Here is a 15,100-nt window from a genome sequence, read left to right on the forward strand (position 1 = left end):
GGGTTTTGGAGTTGGCAGCACTTTTGTTCTTTTAACAATATATATTTATAGGCAAATCATACAAAACAATCCACAGTACACAGTAAATCGAATGGATTTAATGTGAGTTAAATAAAATCTGTAATGATATCACACGTCATGTAAAAATAACCAGATGTCACAAAATGAACACCATTCACCCAAAGTTTATACCTACCTTATAATCAAATCCAAAGATTTATCTACAATATAAATGATTATCTTCTAATGATCAGTCATGAGTCATCAACTCATAGTCGATATTTGTGTTTCTAAAATACAATTCTAATTGAACCGTGTTCAGAAAAGCCCCCCTTACAGTTCTGCAGCATGTAACTTGTAACACTCGAAATGTCAGGCATTGCACAGCAAATTACTAATTTCCTGTCTGTGTGTACGGCAGCAGGAAGTGAGAGATACATCCTCCCCTCTGGCTGAAGGGAAGGAAACAGTGTGAATGGAGAGGGGATGTCACTGACCTCTCTGAAGAGAGTCAAGGCTTGACCTTGAAGCCTCGCTGACTAAACAGAGGACTTAAATTACTCAGGGCTGAACATGGATATCACCAGCACAGCTCCCTAATGATCTGATCCTGTGTGCATAAAAATGATTCCTTCATAGAAATACATATTTTAAGTTCAGATCGATTATATATAGTTTCCAATTTGTCACAGAACTAATGTTACTGATACAGACCATAATCTTAACTGAAGCACAACCAATTGTGTAACTTTATTCCATGTTATACGGATTCCCAGTATTCGTAGGTTATTACAGACAGTGGCTGTTATCAATATCCACCTTAGGTGCTTATCCAGTCGAATAGACATACTGTCCTGAAGTCAGCACTCATCCCACAAAACCTAACATGCTACATGTGTTGGATCATAAAGGTAAGAAGCAACTTCCTGGATTTATGAGCCTACAACATGGGATGAAACCATTTGGTTTTTATTATTCCATTTACTCTTAGTCGGACCACAAAGTGGTTCTGAGAGCCTGTTTTATGTATTCAGCTGCCTTCCCCTCAACAAGCATGTGGAGCCGCTTAAATAAACCATCAACCAGAGCACAGCTGCAACAACAACCGATCGATCGGAGGCAGGTTACCGTCTGAACACTGCGCCGCCAGCACGCTGGCTTCAGCAGGTGGGGTGGGAGTTGTAATTTGCTGCTGAAGGGCTTTTGTGCCTGCCTGACTTCAGAAAAACTGTAACTTGTGCCTCCCTTGATAGATAGCCATGAAGGCTGATAGAATGTGTGTGTTTGGGTGAGATTCTCCGCTGTATAAACAATCGACTCCCTACCTTCCACAACATCTGGGAACTCTCAAGTATTGAGGCAGAAACAAATAACCAGGGACTTGTTAGTTTCTGATTAGATTTTAAACAACTCATCATGGCTCATGGAGTTCCCCTCACTGCGCTGCGTGGCCAGTCGCACAGGAATACACAAGATACAAAGAAATCCCAAGACTAAAAACAAATGAACATCAGTATTCAGACGTAAACAAAAACATATGCTTACATGTTTTTTGAGATTTCAACCAGTTTAAAAGAAAGCCTTTTTTAGTCAAAACAAAACAATTGGTCCAACCGCTCAAAAGACACGGCCTAACTGGCTTGACAAACATGGCAATCTCTCAGTGGTATTTAATTCCTTGAATTCTGTGTTCTCACTCTCCATAATCTCCTCCTTCAAACAAAACAAGCAGCATCAGATTCTTCTCCTCGTAGGTCAACTCTGTCGTGTTTGCCAGCTCTTCTTCAATAAAGACCGTCCACAGTATCAGTAATCCTGTTGTCTGTCTAAGTGTAAAGTCTGGATGAGTACTGTGAGTAAAGTCTGGACCTTTCTTAGGGTTTGAAAACAACTTGGGAATTTTGCTTCACAGAATTCCAATGCCAGCCTAAACTGCATAAAATAATCTGTTTGCAGAAGAGAGAAGAAATGTCAGAGTGAAATCTATCCACAAGAATGGACTCATAAACCAATTGTATACATGTTTCTTGTCTCAAACGTATAATTGTGCATACTGTAAGTACCAAGCTGGAGCCATAATTGGATCATCATGTTTTTTTTTACTTTTATTGGCACAGCTGTACAACCTGTCTACCCAGTTCTACAACAAGCTGCAATGTAAAACAAACTGTATCTGCCTCCCACACCTCGTTGTGTTCTAACTGTGTATCTGCAGTATGTCCATGTGTTTGACTAACGTCTACAAGTTCTCTCCCTCACTCCCTCTCTCACACATAAGATCACACAATCGTGTCGGCTGCAGCTGAACTTTTGCACTGCAGCATGGCGCAGGTTCTGCCCCTGCAAATCCGGTTGCCAGACAATCTAAGCCAATTACAGTATGAGGGCAAATGGTTAACCTCTATAATATACATTTCCCAGCCTCTTTCTGTGAGCTTGCTTGTCATCCCCGGAGAAGAGTTATGCACCAGGGCCCAGTGTCCCAGGCGACCCGGTTTGAATTGGCTCAATTCATTAAGCCAGGACCCGTGCACAAGCCCGAGTTCACACGGCGAAGACACTTGCAGCAAACAGCTGCTGCACATTCCTGATGGGAGGGCCAGGCAGATGTCCAAGGAAAATCAAAGGGAGAGACAGGGGAAAGTTTATGAGCCAGCGTTTGCCAACCTCAATGAGAAGCTCTCCATCCCCTCCTCAAAGACAGGGTGCAGCTGGCGGAACTCGTGGCCCTGTCCTGTTTGGGGCTCCCCTGGTTCTGCCTCTCCCACTCAAAACACTGCAACAACTCAACATGCTGACAACATCAGTGTCTCCTCTGTGCTCTCTATTTGAACCACAACCACTTTGGCACAAGCAGCGGTGGTCTGGCTGAGGGGAGTAATAATAACATTTTATTTCTTTGACATTGTTACAGCGAAACACATTGATTGTTCCACATTAAACCTAAAAAAAAGAAATAGGTAAGAATGTGCAGCCTTTATAAAAATAAAAAAAAAGATAGGCTGTTATCACTTTGTCCGGTATCTGCTTAGAATGTGAAAACATGTCATTAGGGATTTGTTTTGTACTCATTCTTTATTTGATTAAATTGAGTCAAACATGAGATGCCACTGGAGTTTAAAAAGTGCAATCTGCAAGGTTATTTTAACATATAAATGACAGGTAAGAGCTGGTGTTTTTGGAAGGAAATTATCACTTTGTATTTCACTAATGATGATAATTGGAAACACATGGCTTTTAACTGCTGCGTTAACAAAAATGACTAATGTAAACAAACCTTGAGATTGGTGTCTGCTTAGGATTTCAAAACATGTCATTTGTACTTACTTTTTTTTGATAATCTTAAGTGAGAAAAAGATAGTATTGGGATTTAACAACCCAATCTGCAAATATTTTATTTAAATTCAGGCATATTTTACATTATGGAAAAGCTTGGTAGGAAATCTGTATTTTGTGTTTCCCTAAAAGGATCATAAGTGAAAATATATGTTTCTTACTGCCCCTTTTACAAAATGTACTAATGAATACAAGCATTTTACAGATTGAGAGAACTATTGTAGCTCGATGTATCTCGGATCGACCCTTTAAAGTCTCCAGCGCCGCACAGTCCTCATTCATCACCTCACAAACAAGGAGAGGAGCATGGTCATGCTTACACTTCTCCCCCTCTGATACTTCTTCTTTGTCCTGCATGCCACCTCCTAACCCACTACTGTCTCAGCGCTGTCCCTCTTCACCCCCCCCGCTCATCTCCACCCATTGCACACAAACACAGCTTGATGCCAGTTGTAATCACTGTTGGACACAATTTCAGGGACAATTTGAAGACTATTTATTATCCTTGGTCAATACAAAACCAGAGACAAGCATTTTCTGGATGTTCATTTGAAACCTATTGACAGGTTTTTAAGTGGATAACTGAGATGGTAATTACTGAACATGTGTAGTTTTTATGTGTTTTCTTTTTTAATTGAAAATAATTTGATTCATTCAGAATGAACACATTTCAATTTCTTCATATTCTCCTGATTTTTAACCCCATTTCAATTTGAATTCTAACTACTTTGTTGACATTTCGCGCCATACAGTTCATTTATCTGTAATGTAAAATTGAGTCCAACATTTAATCTACAGTGGTGAGTAAGCTCCTGCCTGGTTGCTAAATTAAATTTGAAGCCTGCGAGAGTTCCCCCGGGAGAAACAAGTGATAAAACTACCGGTAAATGGTGCTGTATCCATTCGTGGCCTCTTCAGATTAGGTGGATGGGACAAACTCCCCTCCAGGGGAAAGTTCCTCAGCAGGGCTCCAGGTAACACAAACCTCTTAATCACACATGACCTGGCAGCTAAGAGAGAGTTAAGCAGCAGCATGGGGCCTCCCAGTGTTCCCTCCCTTCCTACCACATCATTAGCCCAGGCACATGGCCCGCCTGTATCCATCCCACTGTTTACAAACATCACCAGCAGCAACATGCCAGGGAAGCTGTGGCTTATTTTAGAAAACTTGCTTACGATGAGTCGGAAAGCCCCACAATCCATACTAAACTACGGGAATCAAGTAAATTCCATATTAAGCCAAGACTTTGGTGTAAACATTTGTAATCTGTTGTGCCAAATGTGTCAGACTGCCGCTGCACCATGCCAGTATGAAAAAAAAAGCATTATTGTTTCTCAGCAGCAAATACAAATCATTACAAACACATAATGTGAGGCATTTACAGCTGACAAATAGGGTGTTTGTACAGCATTGTGTGGTATAGATATTTTCTTCAGCATAGTTTAAGTGCTGCACATGCACAAGTTCATTTATCAAAGTGAACTTTGAAGGGGAAAACATCCTGAACTGCGGTTGAAGGTTTATATGTCATCAGTCATTAGAGCGGCCCAGGGTGTTGTTGAGTTAGAGGAATGGTCTGTGTGCCCTTGGAAACAGCAGAAGAAGGTCTACAATATTTCCGTAGAAGAGTCTATAAATATAGGAGACAGTTAGTACGTTCATCTGCAGCAAACATCGGCTTAGCATTGCTGTGTGAATGTATCGTGACATCAGCTGGGTCTGATCACAACCTGTGTAGGAATACTCTTAATCTCTAACATAATCAATCAGTTGTAATTAATTATTTAGCTTGATTGTGACTTTAAAGTAAATTAAGGTTTTTGTGGAGGTGACCAATAGATATGGAAACTTTACACGGTCAATTAGGTCCAGTTTAGATGCAACAGTTGAGCTGGTCATGGGTGCATAACAGAACAGTTATTTAAAATGTAAAATGCTAAAAGATTCAATTTGCTTTCAAGGATCATGAAAATGAAAAAAAACTATTTTGGAATGAATATATGAAATAGTGTTAAATCATTGTGTACTCCTTTAAATCAGAAATCCTTAAACAGGCTTTGACGACTTTATGGTCACCTGTTGAGAATGAAGCCACAATGAGTTGTTACTCTTACTAAGACCTAATTATTATATTATTATCATATATAAGTATTATTACATATTTGATGAAAAATACAGTTGCATGGCAATAATGTTTAAAATGTAATGCCTTGAAGTAGTTCAATGTAATTGCTACATTTTGGAGTGCATGGCTTTGGCAACAACTTTGGCAAAGGGCAAAGGCTAAAGGAGGTCTTTAAGACCCGGGGCAGTGTGTGCGCGGGCTGGAATGCAGAGGGAGGCTTGTAAATTAGAGACCTAATGAAAACTCTCTGGTGTCCAACTGAAGCAATCATCTGGTTAGAATCAACCGGTTATTTCACTCAATGGCTAATTTAGAAGAAACGTGCATGTTCCATTTTACACACCTGCAGTTTGAACTCAAGGCAGTGATCCCTTCGGCAAACCTTTTTCTTTACTTATTTTTAAAAGCTGGGTAAAAACAATAAATCAAAGTCTAGAAATCCCATATATCTCCAAATACATCTGAACCGACCCACCAGTTGTAAATAACTGATGATGTCGTAAAATCTTGAGTGTAACAGCATCTTTAACTCATTTGTTCTAAAGGTTACCGCACCAATGACTTAACTGCAAGAGCTTTCTCTAAACATGGAAACGTTCAATAATTCCACCATTCTTCATTTAAGATTTCATAGCATAAAATAGAATATTTTGTTGCATAAAAAACAGGTCTCAAACTTCTCCCCAAAGACGTGGTCACTACCTTTCTTGGAGTTATTCAACCTTTCACCCACTGGGCCTCCCGAATCTGACCTTTAACCAGATGCCATTTGCTTAAAATCTCCCTGCCAGTTTCAACCTCTGGAATCTGCAACACATTATAAGAGAAGGGAACAAAGGCAGTAGATTAGCGGCCAGCCTGGTTATGAGTTTGCTGATACAATTTTACAAGGGTCAAATGCAATGATAGGGAAAACAAGTCGAGGCAGAAAAGGTGTTCCAGAGGCTCACACTAAAGGCTGCTAATGAAGTTAAAAGCAATGTCTTGGTAATGCTATTTTCAAAAGAAAATAACACACAAAAAACACATTGCTGAGAACTACTGTATATAGTATATATTTAAATATGACATTCAAATTAAGTTGTTTAAAAAAAATAAACTGTATATGTGTACATCTGCAAACCATATGTTTTGTAATGCTAGCAGAACATTGTCTTTAAGTTCCAAGAAATGCTGTTGCACGCCTGTGTTTTTTTTTTACCCTTTCCAGTAGCTACATGTGGACTGAAAGTCAAATGATCAATTTCTACTGTTTTCACTTCTAGTCTTTGCTTGCTTTAAATGCCTTTGTGGATTTTGCTCCCCCTCAATCCCACATCATCTCCGTTAGAAAGTGTGTTTTTGCCAGGGAGGGCGGCAGTGAGTGGAGGTGCTGATGTATTGAGCAAAGTTGCTTGTCTTTGCTGAAAGCTTTTGTTTCCTGGGGCTCTCTATTCATCACAAAGCCTTTGGTGGGAAGAGACATAAAGACAGGCCCTGACCCTGGTGTGAGACCTTTGACCTTTGTGAACCCAAGGGGACAGATTTTCAGCAACTGTGCAATCACTATTAGTGGACCGCAGGGTCTGTAGTGGAAAATGGCTGGAGCCAGACAAAATGAATGGAGGGACATGGTGGGAAAATCTGGTAATTTATAGAAGTTGAGAGTCTATTTCAAAAGAGGTGATGGTGGATCAGCTGACATGTGGGGTCAAAGGTGATGTTTGGGCATGATTTCCTGCCTGTGTTACTGTAACATCTGTGTATTAAGAGACGTCTGGGACTAAAGCATTTTGACCCTCAGGGACATGATCAAAAAAACGCGACAAAGATGCTGATGTCATGGACCACTTTTGACATCAGGCCGTCTGGATTTACCTTCGGGCATAAAAAATAATCACAGCATTAAAAAATAAAATGTCTATTGCTATGAATTATTGCAGTGCATTTAAACATTTTAATGCTAATTGTAGCATTGAATAAAAGTAAACTTGTTTTAAATGTTTGAATAACCTACCATCACCACTTTAAACATCACACTCCATTAAATCGACTTTTAAAGACAAAATACTCTCCGGTCATGGCTCTCCTATGAGACTGGCTGTGATAAAGTGGATCGTTTTGGCTCCTGCACTGTCATCTACAAGTGTCCAAGTAAAGAAATACTGGGAGTCCCCAGCCCCAGGGCTAGCCATTAAGTAAATTGGCCTCTCTAGACCTATAGCTGTGTCACTGTCCGTGACGAGCTGCCACCTATTTGACCCATGCAGAGGAGTCCAGTGCTGACCAGCAGCTGTTCTGTGGGCTTGTCTGTCCAAGCCTGGGAAGTGGTTCCTAATTAGCCTCCCACACCCATAAATGTGTCCAGTAGGTCAGTCACTCCACGCTCATTGATCGCACTGATGTGCTCCGTGCTGAGGGTTGACTTAAGCTCCTCCATCAAAACAATGAGAGGCAGTAGGTGACACAAGCAGCCTGCATGCGTCAAGAAGATCCTCAGAGGTAAACATCGCGATGGCGGCAAACAGATTAAATAGCTGGAACTGATTTTTATTGATTTACAGTATCCAAAAATAGAAAATGGTGTTGAATAATGTAACATGTGATCCTGGATGGTAGAGGTGAAACAGGTTGGAAATAGAATATTTCTTGTACCGTTTCCATCGTCGCCGGTGTTCTCCTAAGATTTATCTCTAATGTCCTATTACAGACATCATGACCGGGTCAATACTCAAGCCGTAACAATCGCTGGTTATGACGGTAATGATAAATGGACGGAGCTACACTCTGGTCGGGCACAATATCATCCCTGGCATGTCACACACAAGGTCCTCTTTTATCCAAGTCACAGGAAACAAGGCTCGAGGGCCTGCCCTCCACAATCACTTCCCCAGATATTTTTCTCGTCCTTTTCTACCCTCCATGAGTTTTTTTTCTTTCATTTAGCTGGCCTCCACCAATAAAAATGCAAGCCAATTTTCCAGCGCATTAACCCAGGAGATCTTTAATACACAAGAGTTTTGGTGCAAAGGGGACTGCGAGGCCTCATGGAAAGATGGATGGGCCTGCCGACTAAAAGTGGGCAGTTTTCCCACTGCCCTGGTCTCAGCCTGGGACAAAGGCCTCATTGAGTGTGATGCTTGACATCAGCATCATAAACTAGTCATTGCTACAAAGACTCTGACACTTTAAAGTACCAGCTACTGCCGCTTTCTTTTCTCTCCGGGTTACAGAATTGCTTAGGCTAATCACGTCAGTGGCAGTTGTTCTTTTTGTTCTGCAGATGCCGATACAAAGACTCTTAATGTAAAATAATGTCAAGAGGAATCGCTTGTGAGCATTTTACTTTCCGTTATTTGCACTAATCCAGTTCATTCTGATTTTGGGGACACTTTTGGCGATGAGCAGTCATTGCTATGGTTTTGTGCACGAGCTGGCACATACAATAAAACTAATCCTTCATGTTACAATGTGTTGTTTTCATAATGTATTTCCAAGTTTGCATTCAAAACGTTTCATCTGCAAGTGTGTCACTTCTGATGTACACTAAATGTTTTATTTTTAAGAAAATAGATGCCCTTACATGAAGCATTGTAAATAATACTGTATAATCTTTATGAGTTGTGTTCAAGTTCAATGCTATTGTATAATATGCATTAAATGTATCAATTACTGTAGCATTGTATGGCAAAAATGTATACGAAAAATATAATTAGTTTAAGCATCACGTCAATTGTCTTGAGGACATACTGTATTTTGATACATATGCATGAATCTGATGACAGTCGATAACATATTTCTGACAGCAATTAACTCAAATGTGTTGCTGATCAAAAACAATTATTAACAGATGAACAATTAATTATTATTTGAATTGACAACATATACGAGTTCCAGTATTTTCACAACAGAGGATTATGCAACAGAGAAAACAAACCTAGCTCAATAACCTTAAGTCGTGGCATCAATAAGACGAGGAGTGTTCCCGTGTCAATGGGAGTCTGATCCTCACACATGATGTCAGCTCAAAGCCAGTTTCAGATTCTCAATGTCATGGAAAGAGGCAAGGGTGCACTTTAATAGATTAAACACTGAAAGCCAGACAACTGTGCTGCAAGGGTAGTGCTGATGGATGCAGTCACATTTCATATGAATTGCAACCAAAGTAAAGGCTGCACTGCATGAAACCTAAACAGCATGGAGGAATTATTTCAACATCTTTAGCTGGGGAAAAACATTTGTAGGAAAATTGCTTCTATAAAAGTTTTGCAGGAAATAAAAAAAAAAATTAGAATTTAAGACATTACATTTCGAAATAAATTTGTCTTAAGGTATAATAATCTCTTTTACGACGCACTTAAGAATTAGAAATAAACTGCTTACTTTTTATATTAAAGATGAACGCATAAATGACATCTCGTATGATGGCCGGCTATTTCAACGTACATTATCAGTTATATGTGTAATTTACATTTATCTACATTGTCTTTATTGATCAAGTCATAATGATGTTTGACTTTAGGTAATAATTGCTCTCAAGGGCCATGGCCGCAGTACATTAGAGGACAAAGCATCTTAATAGAGAGGAGTGTGTAAGGGTGACAGAAACAGTGTTTTCATGTGTTTGAGTCTGTGTGTGAGAGAGATTGAGTAAGGGGGGTGGGAGGGTGTTGAAGGGTGAAGCACAGAGGGAACTCATATAGAGGGAAACAGCTGCTTCACTTTACTAACCCCTGGAACAATGTGAAGATAGTATGTTTGGACAGGTTTGGGCAAGAATGGAGGTCAGCAAACCTTTAGGGGAGATGTCAGTCGGAGCTGTCACTGGAAACACACAGTGAAATTACATTAGTCCTTACTGGCACTTTCACTGGGCTCCAATCCTGCAGGGTAATATATGACAACAACATATATATTTTCTTCTTAGCTAGCTCCTGTTTCTTGCCGCAGTGAGCTTGTTACGTGGATGCCATTCTCACAAAAGTAAAAAGACCACCTGTCCCTGATGTTATTCTGCATGGATACAGAGGGGTCCGAGAGGGTCTGATCACAGGCCTAAAAGAAGGCAAAGAAGTGTGACACTATTCATCGTCGTGACTGACAACTTCGCAGCTGCCCCGTCGATCTATAGGCTGAAGAACTCCACTGTGTTTTTGTCACCTATTTACTCAGGCATGTGTAATCGATCCTTCGTGTGTTTGGAAAAAAGAATAAAGAATAACTTCAAGGTCTTGAGATTATCACCCTTGCCAGCTGGCTCCCATGTGCCTTTGAGTCTATATTTAAATACTGTAAAATTATGAAGAATGAGTGGACAAGGAAACCATTACATATTGGCAAGCAGCAGCTTAAACACACTGCTCTGAGAGTGTCACTTCTATACATTATGTGTGGAACAGTGTATTGTCTATCCTGTCATGATTTATGAATGTTTTTCTAGTCTGAAAATGAATATAATTTGTGTCATTATTTGAAACATTTCAGTTCCACTTTTAAATTGTCAATCTAAAATGTTTTGAAATGTTATAATAATCTGATTAAGTGGTAAAATCTAGTGCACCTTCACTCTAAACCAGCATCCACGCTGTCTTCTCTGCTGAATGACTGCCGCATTATTCTGTTAATAGTTATCTGTCCTCAAGTCCTTGACCTCTTCGAATTGTAAACACGTTTTTAACACCACTCTCAGCACTCTTTGACCAAGGCAGTTTTGTCGACAGAGGGGCTCGGGAATAAGCAAGCGGGGGCTGAACCTGTTCCGGCCTGCACTGCCCTCTGCAGCACCTCTGCTCCACACTCAGGCAAATTTCTCCCAGCGCTGCTAGATCACACGGGTTAATCTCTTCTGACCCCGACTCCTCAAAAGCACAAGGCTGGCTCTTTTGGACTCAGTCCCGGTGTGAGCGCAATGCAGTGCCATAGAAGTAGACCCCACACATCCCCTCGCTCCCTGGCACCAGTTTGCAGACTTCAGAGTAGAGAAGATAAGGTACAAGAATGTCAGGAAGTCTGACACCAATGAGCAGTATGGTAAACAAACAGATGCAGACGTCTGCTTGCATCCCCTGCCCCTTAACGACCCTCAATTCCACCCTTTTAAATGTCAAGCTGTGAAATATGGTTCCTTGGTAGAGCTGTTAGTTAAACACATCACGCTGCATTAACAGAACTGTCGAACATCTGAGCATTCAAAAACAAAATGCCAACATTTTCAAGATATATTCACATTCAATGAATATCAAAAACCAAAGTGTGAATTTCGTGACATAAAATAAAAAACATTATTAATAATTGCTTAGTGCTTACTATATAAATGGCTTCACAAGCAATACTACAATAAATCTACCTTACATGCCAGCAACAGTTAGCGCCGTATTTGTCTTCTTGTGTCATTTAAAAAAGGTCAGCAGTTAATTACATATTACAAAGCTAGTATGTCCTCACCTAATTTATACTCGTTCTGCATACATGGTGAAACAGTCCCACTGCAGCCCGTTGCCAAGGCCCTTAGGTGCAAATCACATAGTATTGTCTGTGGTATGTCCACAGAGGTTGCATGTAGCCCTGAGGGGAAACACCGACTAGTATACATGCGTAGAAAGTAAAAGGAAGAGAGCCGGATTTCTTTTGGGATACCAACGCTCTGATATCCTTTCACAGTACTTTGATCCCTCTGGTGTAGTGAAGCAAAAAGCCAATCATTCTTAACTGCATAAAAGTTAACAGAGCATGGCCTGGTATTTAGCTTTATGTTTATCTGTCTTATTAATGTGGGCGAGAGGAGCGCGGCCTGTCGCTGCGGGTCAGATTGGCAGGTGTTGATCTGCTCTGACGCTGTGATTTCACAGCCTCTTTGCTCTCTGCTGCAGGTGAGAGAAATGATGCTCGCTTTAATAGGAGACTGACATCTGTAGGAGTTTCACACGGCTCAACAACAACAATAGTCACACTGCTTTTTACTTTGAGCTTTTCTTCCTCAAAGAAAAAATAAAGCTGCAACGAATTGTAATAAGTGCGTTAGGGGTTGAAAAGAGACAATTCGTTGATCGGCTAAATAGGCAGTGCTTTGAGATGGCATCTGGGGGACAAGTGAGTGGCAGGGGGGGAAAGCAGATAAAGAAATGTGAGCACGTTTTTACACATTCTGAAAGCACAGGCAGTCCTGATGAAGATGATAGAGTGAGGCTCTGATTAACCATCCGGTAAGCAGGATGTGTGTCCCTGCCAGAGCAGACAAATGGAACTATTGTAGTGCTATGACAGTCTTTGATCATTTCTGTGTTCAGGGAGATATCTTCATCAGAAGTGCTTCTTGTTAAGGCTGTCACACGCTAGCAGGCATAAATATGTGCACTGTATTATATTACATACAATAATTACATTGAACAGATGAGTGCCCTCGGGCAAATTTGAACATTAAAGCACATGATTTGTCTTTTTACTCATTTAAATCCAAGTATTATTGAGCTCTTTAAGATCTGAGGGAAGTGCATGCAAATGTTATTTTCAATCTTAATGGCACAGTATCTAACGAAATGTTACAAATAAATGCATCTTATATTCATATGTTCTCAGTCTGCAAATAATGTGATGTATGGGTGGTGCGTACTCTAGTATGTAGATTATTTCAGGCTAACTGACAAACATTAAGATGTTCAGCAGTGGACCAATTGACCTGCAGCAGACAGCAGAAACTGTTCACAGCCAGAAGCCCATCTGTATGGTTCCACTGAATATGCATGGGGCTAAGCACGGTCTACCCTGAGCCATTAATAATCTTGTCATCATAGCTCAGAACTCCCAAGTTATTCACTGATTGTCTAACTTTCTCACAATCCTCTGACAACTCCCAAATGGCTACACAGACGGGAGTCAAAAAGCAATACCTTCCAAAATGAAAGCAATGGTTCACTTTGTTTAGCGGGATTAAATGTTTGGTGACTTTGCGAGGTATTTGCCCTCACGCATACAAAAAATAAATCTTGGCTGTGTGCAAGACATTTTTAGATGTATGTTAAAGTACAACTGTTTCAGTGTGTGTAGCTTTGTGTAGCTGTGTGTGCATGTGGGAGCTGCCTTGGCCCTATAGTGAGCAACTATCAGGAGGGAGAAAGCGGGGGGTAAGAAGACTGACGCAAGGTAGCATTTGCAATTGGGAGGTTTTGGTTTCAGGCTCTCCAGTCATCAATCATGCCGGGCCTATTCTGTTCTTTGACAGCTCACTACAAGGCTTGACATTTAACACTCACGACCCTGCACCAGGCTGTGCTCAAGACCAGAGACTTCAGAAAACACAAAAATTGAATAGAATGACACTTTTCCCCTCTTTGGTAAGTGGGAGAACTGAGGCAAAGCAGATACAAATTAATAATTCCCATCTGCAATACACTTCACTCTGGAGAAATTACTGCTTAAAACCCTGTGTTCCCCCCTTTGCCCCTCACTCTGACATACACAAAAGAGCTAAATGAGAAAGTCAAGAGGCCTCCAGGCCTATTAGACTAAACACTAATATGTTTTTTTATGTGTAGATGGACTCTGTGAACTTTGTGAAAGGCAGCTTTTAAACTTACAGGCTACAAATTCATTAGTAGTGTTTTGGAAAAGGGAAACCAAATATACTTTTATAGTTTAATTTTTTAAGTTTGCGATCCAGCATGATGTAATCTAGATGAATTGTACAGATTTTAGCTGCCCCTGGTATCAGACGCATTCATATTTCAGAGAAATAAGCTTATGTTTTGTGACCACATTTGGTTTCCTGCTTCAGTACGGTGCAATAAATGAAGTAATAATATTGAAAAAGCACTGCTCTGATCATAACACACACGACCTGACATGAACTGGATAATGCAGCACTAAGGCCTATGAAATACCAGATTTACCAAATTTGAACGGGGTCGGTTTTTTTCTTTCAATAAGCACATCTGTCAGTCCAGGGATGACACAATGTGACCTAACCAATTCTGTAGAAACTGGTTCAGCAGCATTATATAACAAAACCCAAGCACCTCCTGCTCTCTCTCCTCCACACACACACACACACACACACACACACACACACACACACACACACACACACACACACACACACACACACACACACACACACACACACACACACACACACACACACACACACACACACACACACACACACACACACACACACACACACACACACACACACACACACACACACACACACACACACACACACACACACACACACATACATTTTGGTGACCCATGATAACTTAACAAAGAGCATGCTTTTCATTTACACTGTTTCCTCTCAGGCCATACAAGCAAGGACCTCACTGTCTTGCTTGCTTCCCTCATGGATTTAGTATGTGGTTACCGATAACATCGCCTGGACATCAACCATATCCATTCACTCTTATGTCAGGGAATTGATAGCTTCTTTTGGATTGTGTGAGCCAAAGAAAATCTCCTCCATCTTTGTGTGTGTGATACGCTCTGCTTGCTGCATACTAAACATGTTGCCAGACAACTGGTCATGTCTTAACTGTGAAACTGGCAACTATTGTTCGTGCTGCTATTGAACATGCCTCAAACGACTCCAGGGGCAACCTTTCATCTCCCACAAGGTACCAGAGCTCTTAAACTGTGTAGTTATTTAAGGCATTTACCATTAC

At 40.7% G+C, this 15,100-nt stretch overlaps 1 long non-coding RNA gene across 3 annotated transcripts in view; it reads right to left on the minus strand.

Annotated features, from left to right (window-relative positions):
• LOC117448725 (uncharacterized) overlaps positions 1-15,100 on the minus strand; it is a 213,227-nt gene that overhangs the window by 31,472 nt on the left and 166,655 nt on the right. For all 3 annotated transcript variants that reach the window (XR_011643458.1, XR_004552370.2, XR_004552369.2), the window contains exon 3: positions 6,165-6,269. This is a non-coding gene — a long non-coding RNA (uncharacterized lncRNA). The remainder of the gene's footprint in view (positions 1-6,164; positions 6,270-15,100) is intronic.

The sequence above is a fragment of the Pseudochaenichthys georgianus genome, chromosome 6 (genome assembly GCF_902827115.2).
Source record: "Pseudochaenichthys georgianus chromosome 6, fPseGeo1.2, whole genome shotgun sequence".
In the NCBI taxonomy this organism is placed as follows: Eukaryota; Metazoa; Chordata; class Actinopteri; order Perciformes; family Channichthyidae; genus Pseudochaenichthys; species Pseudochaenichthys georgianus.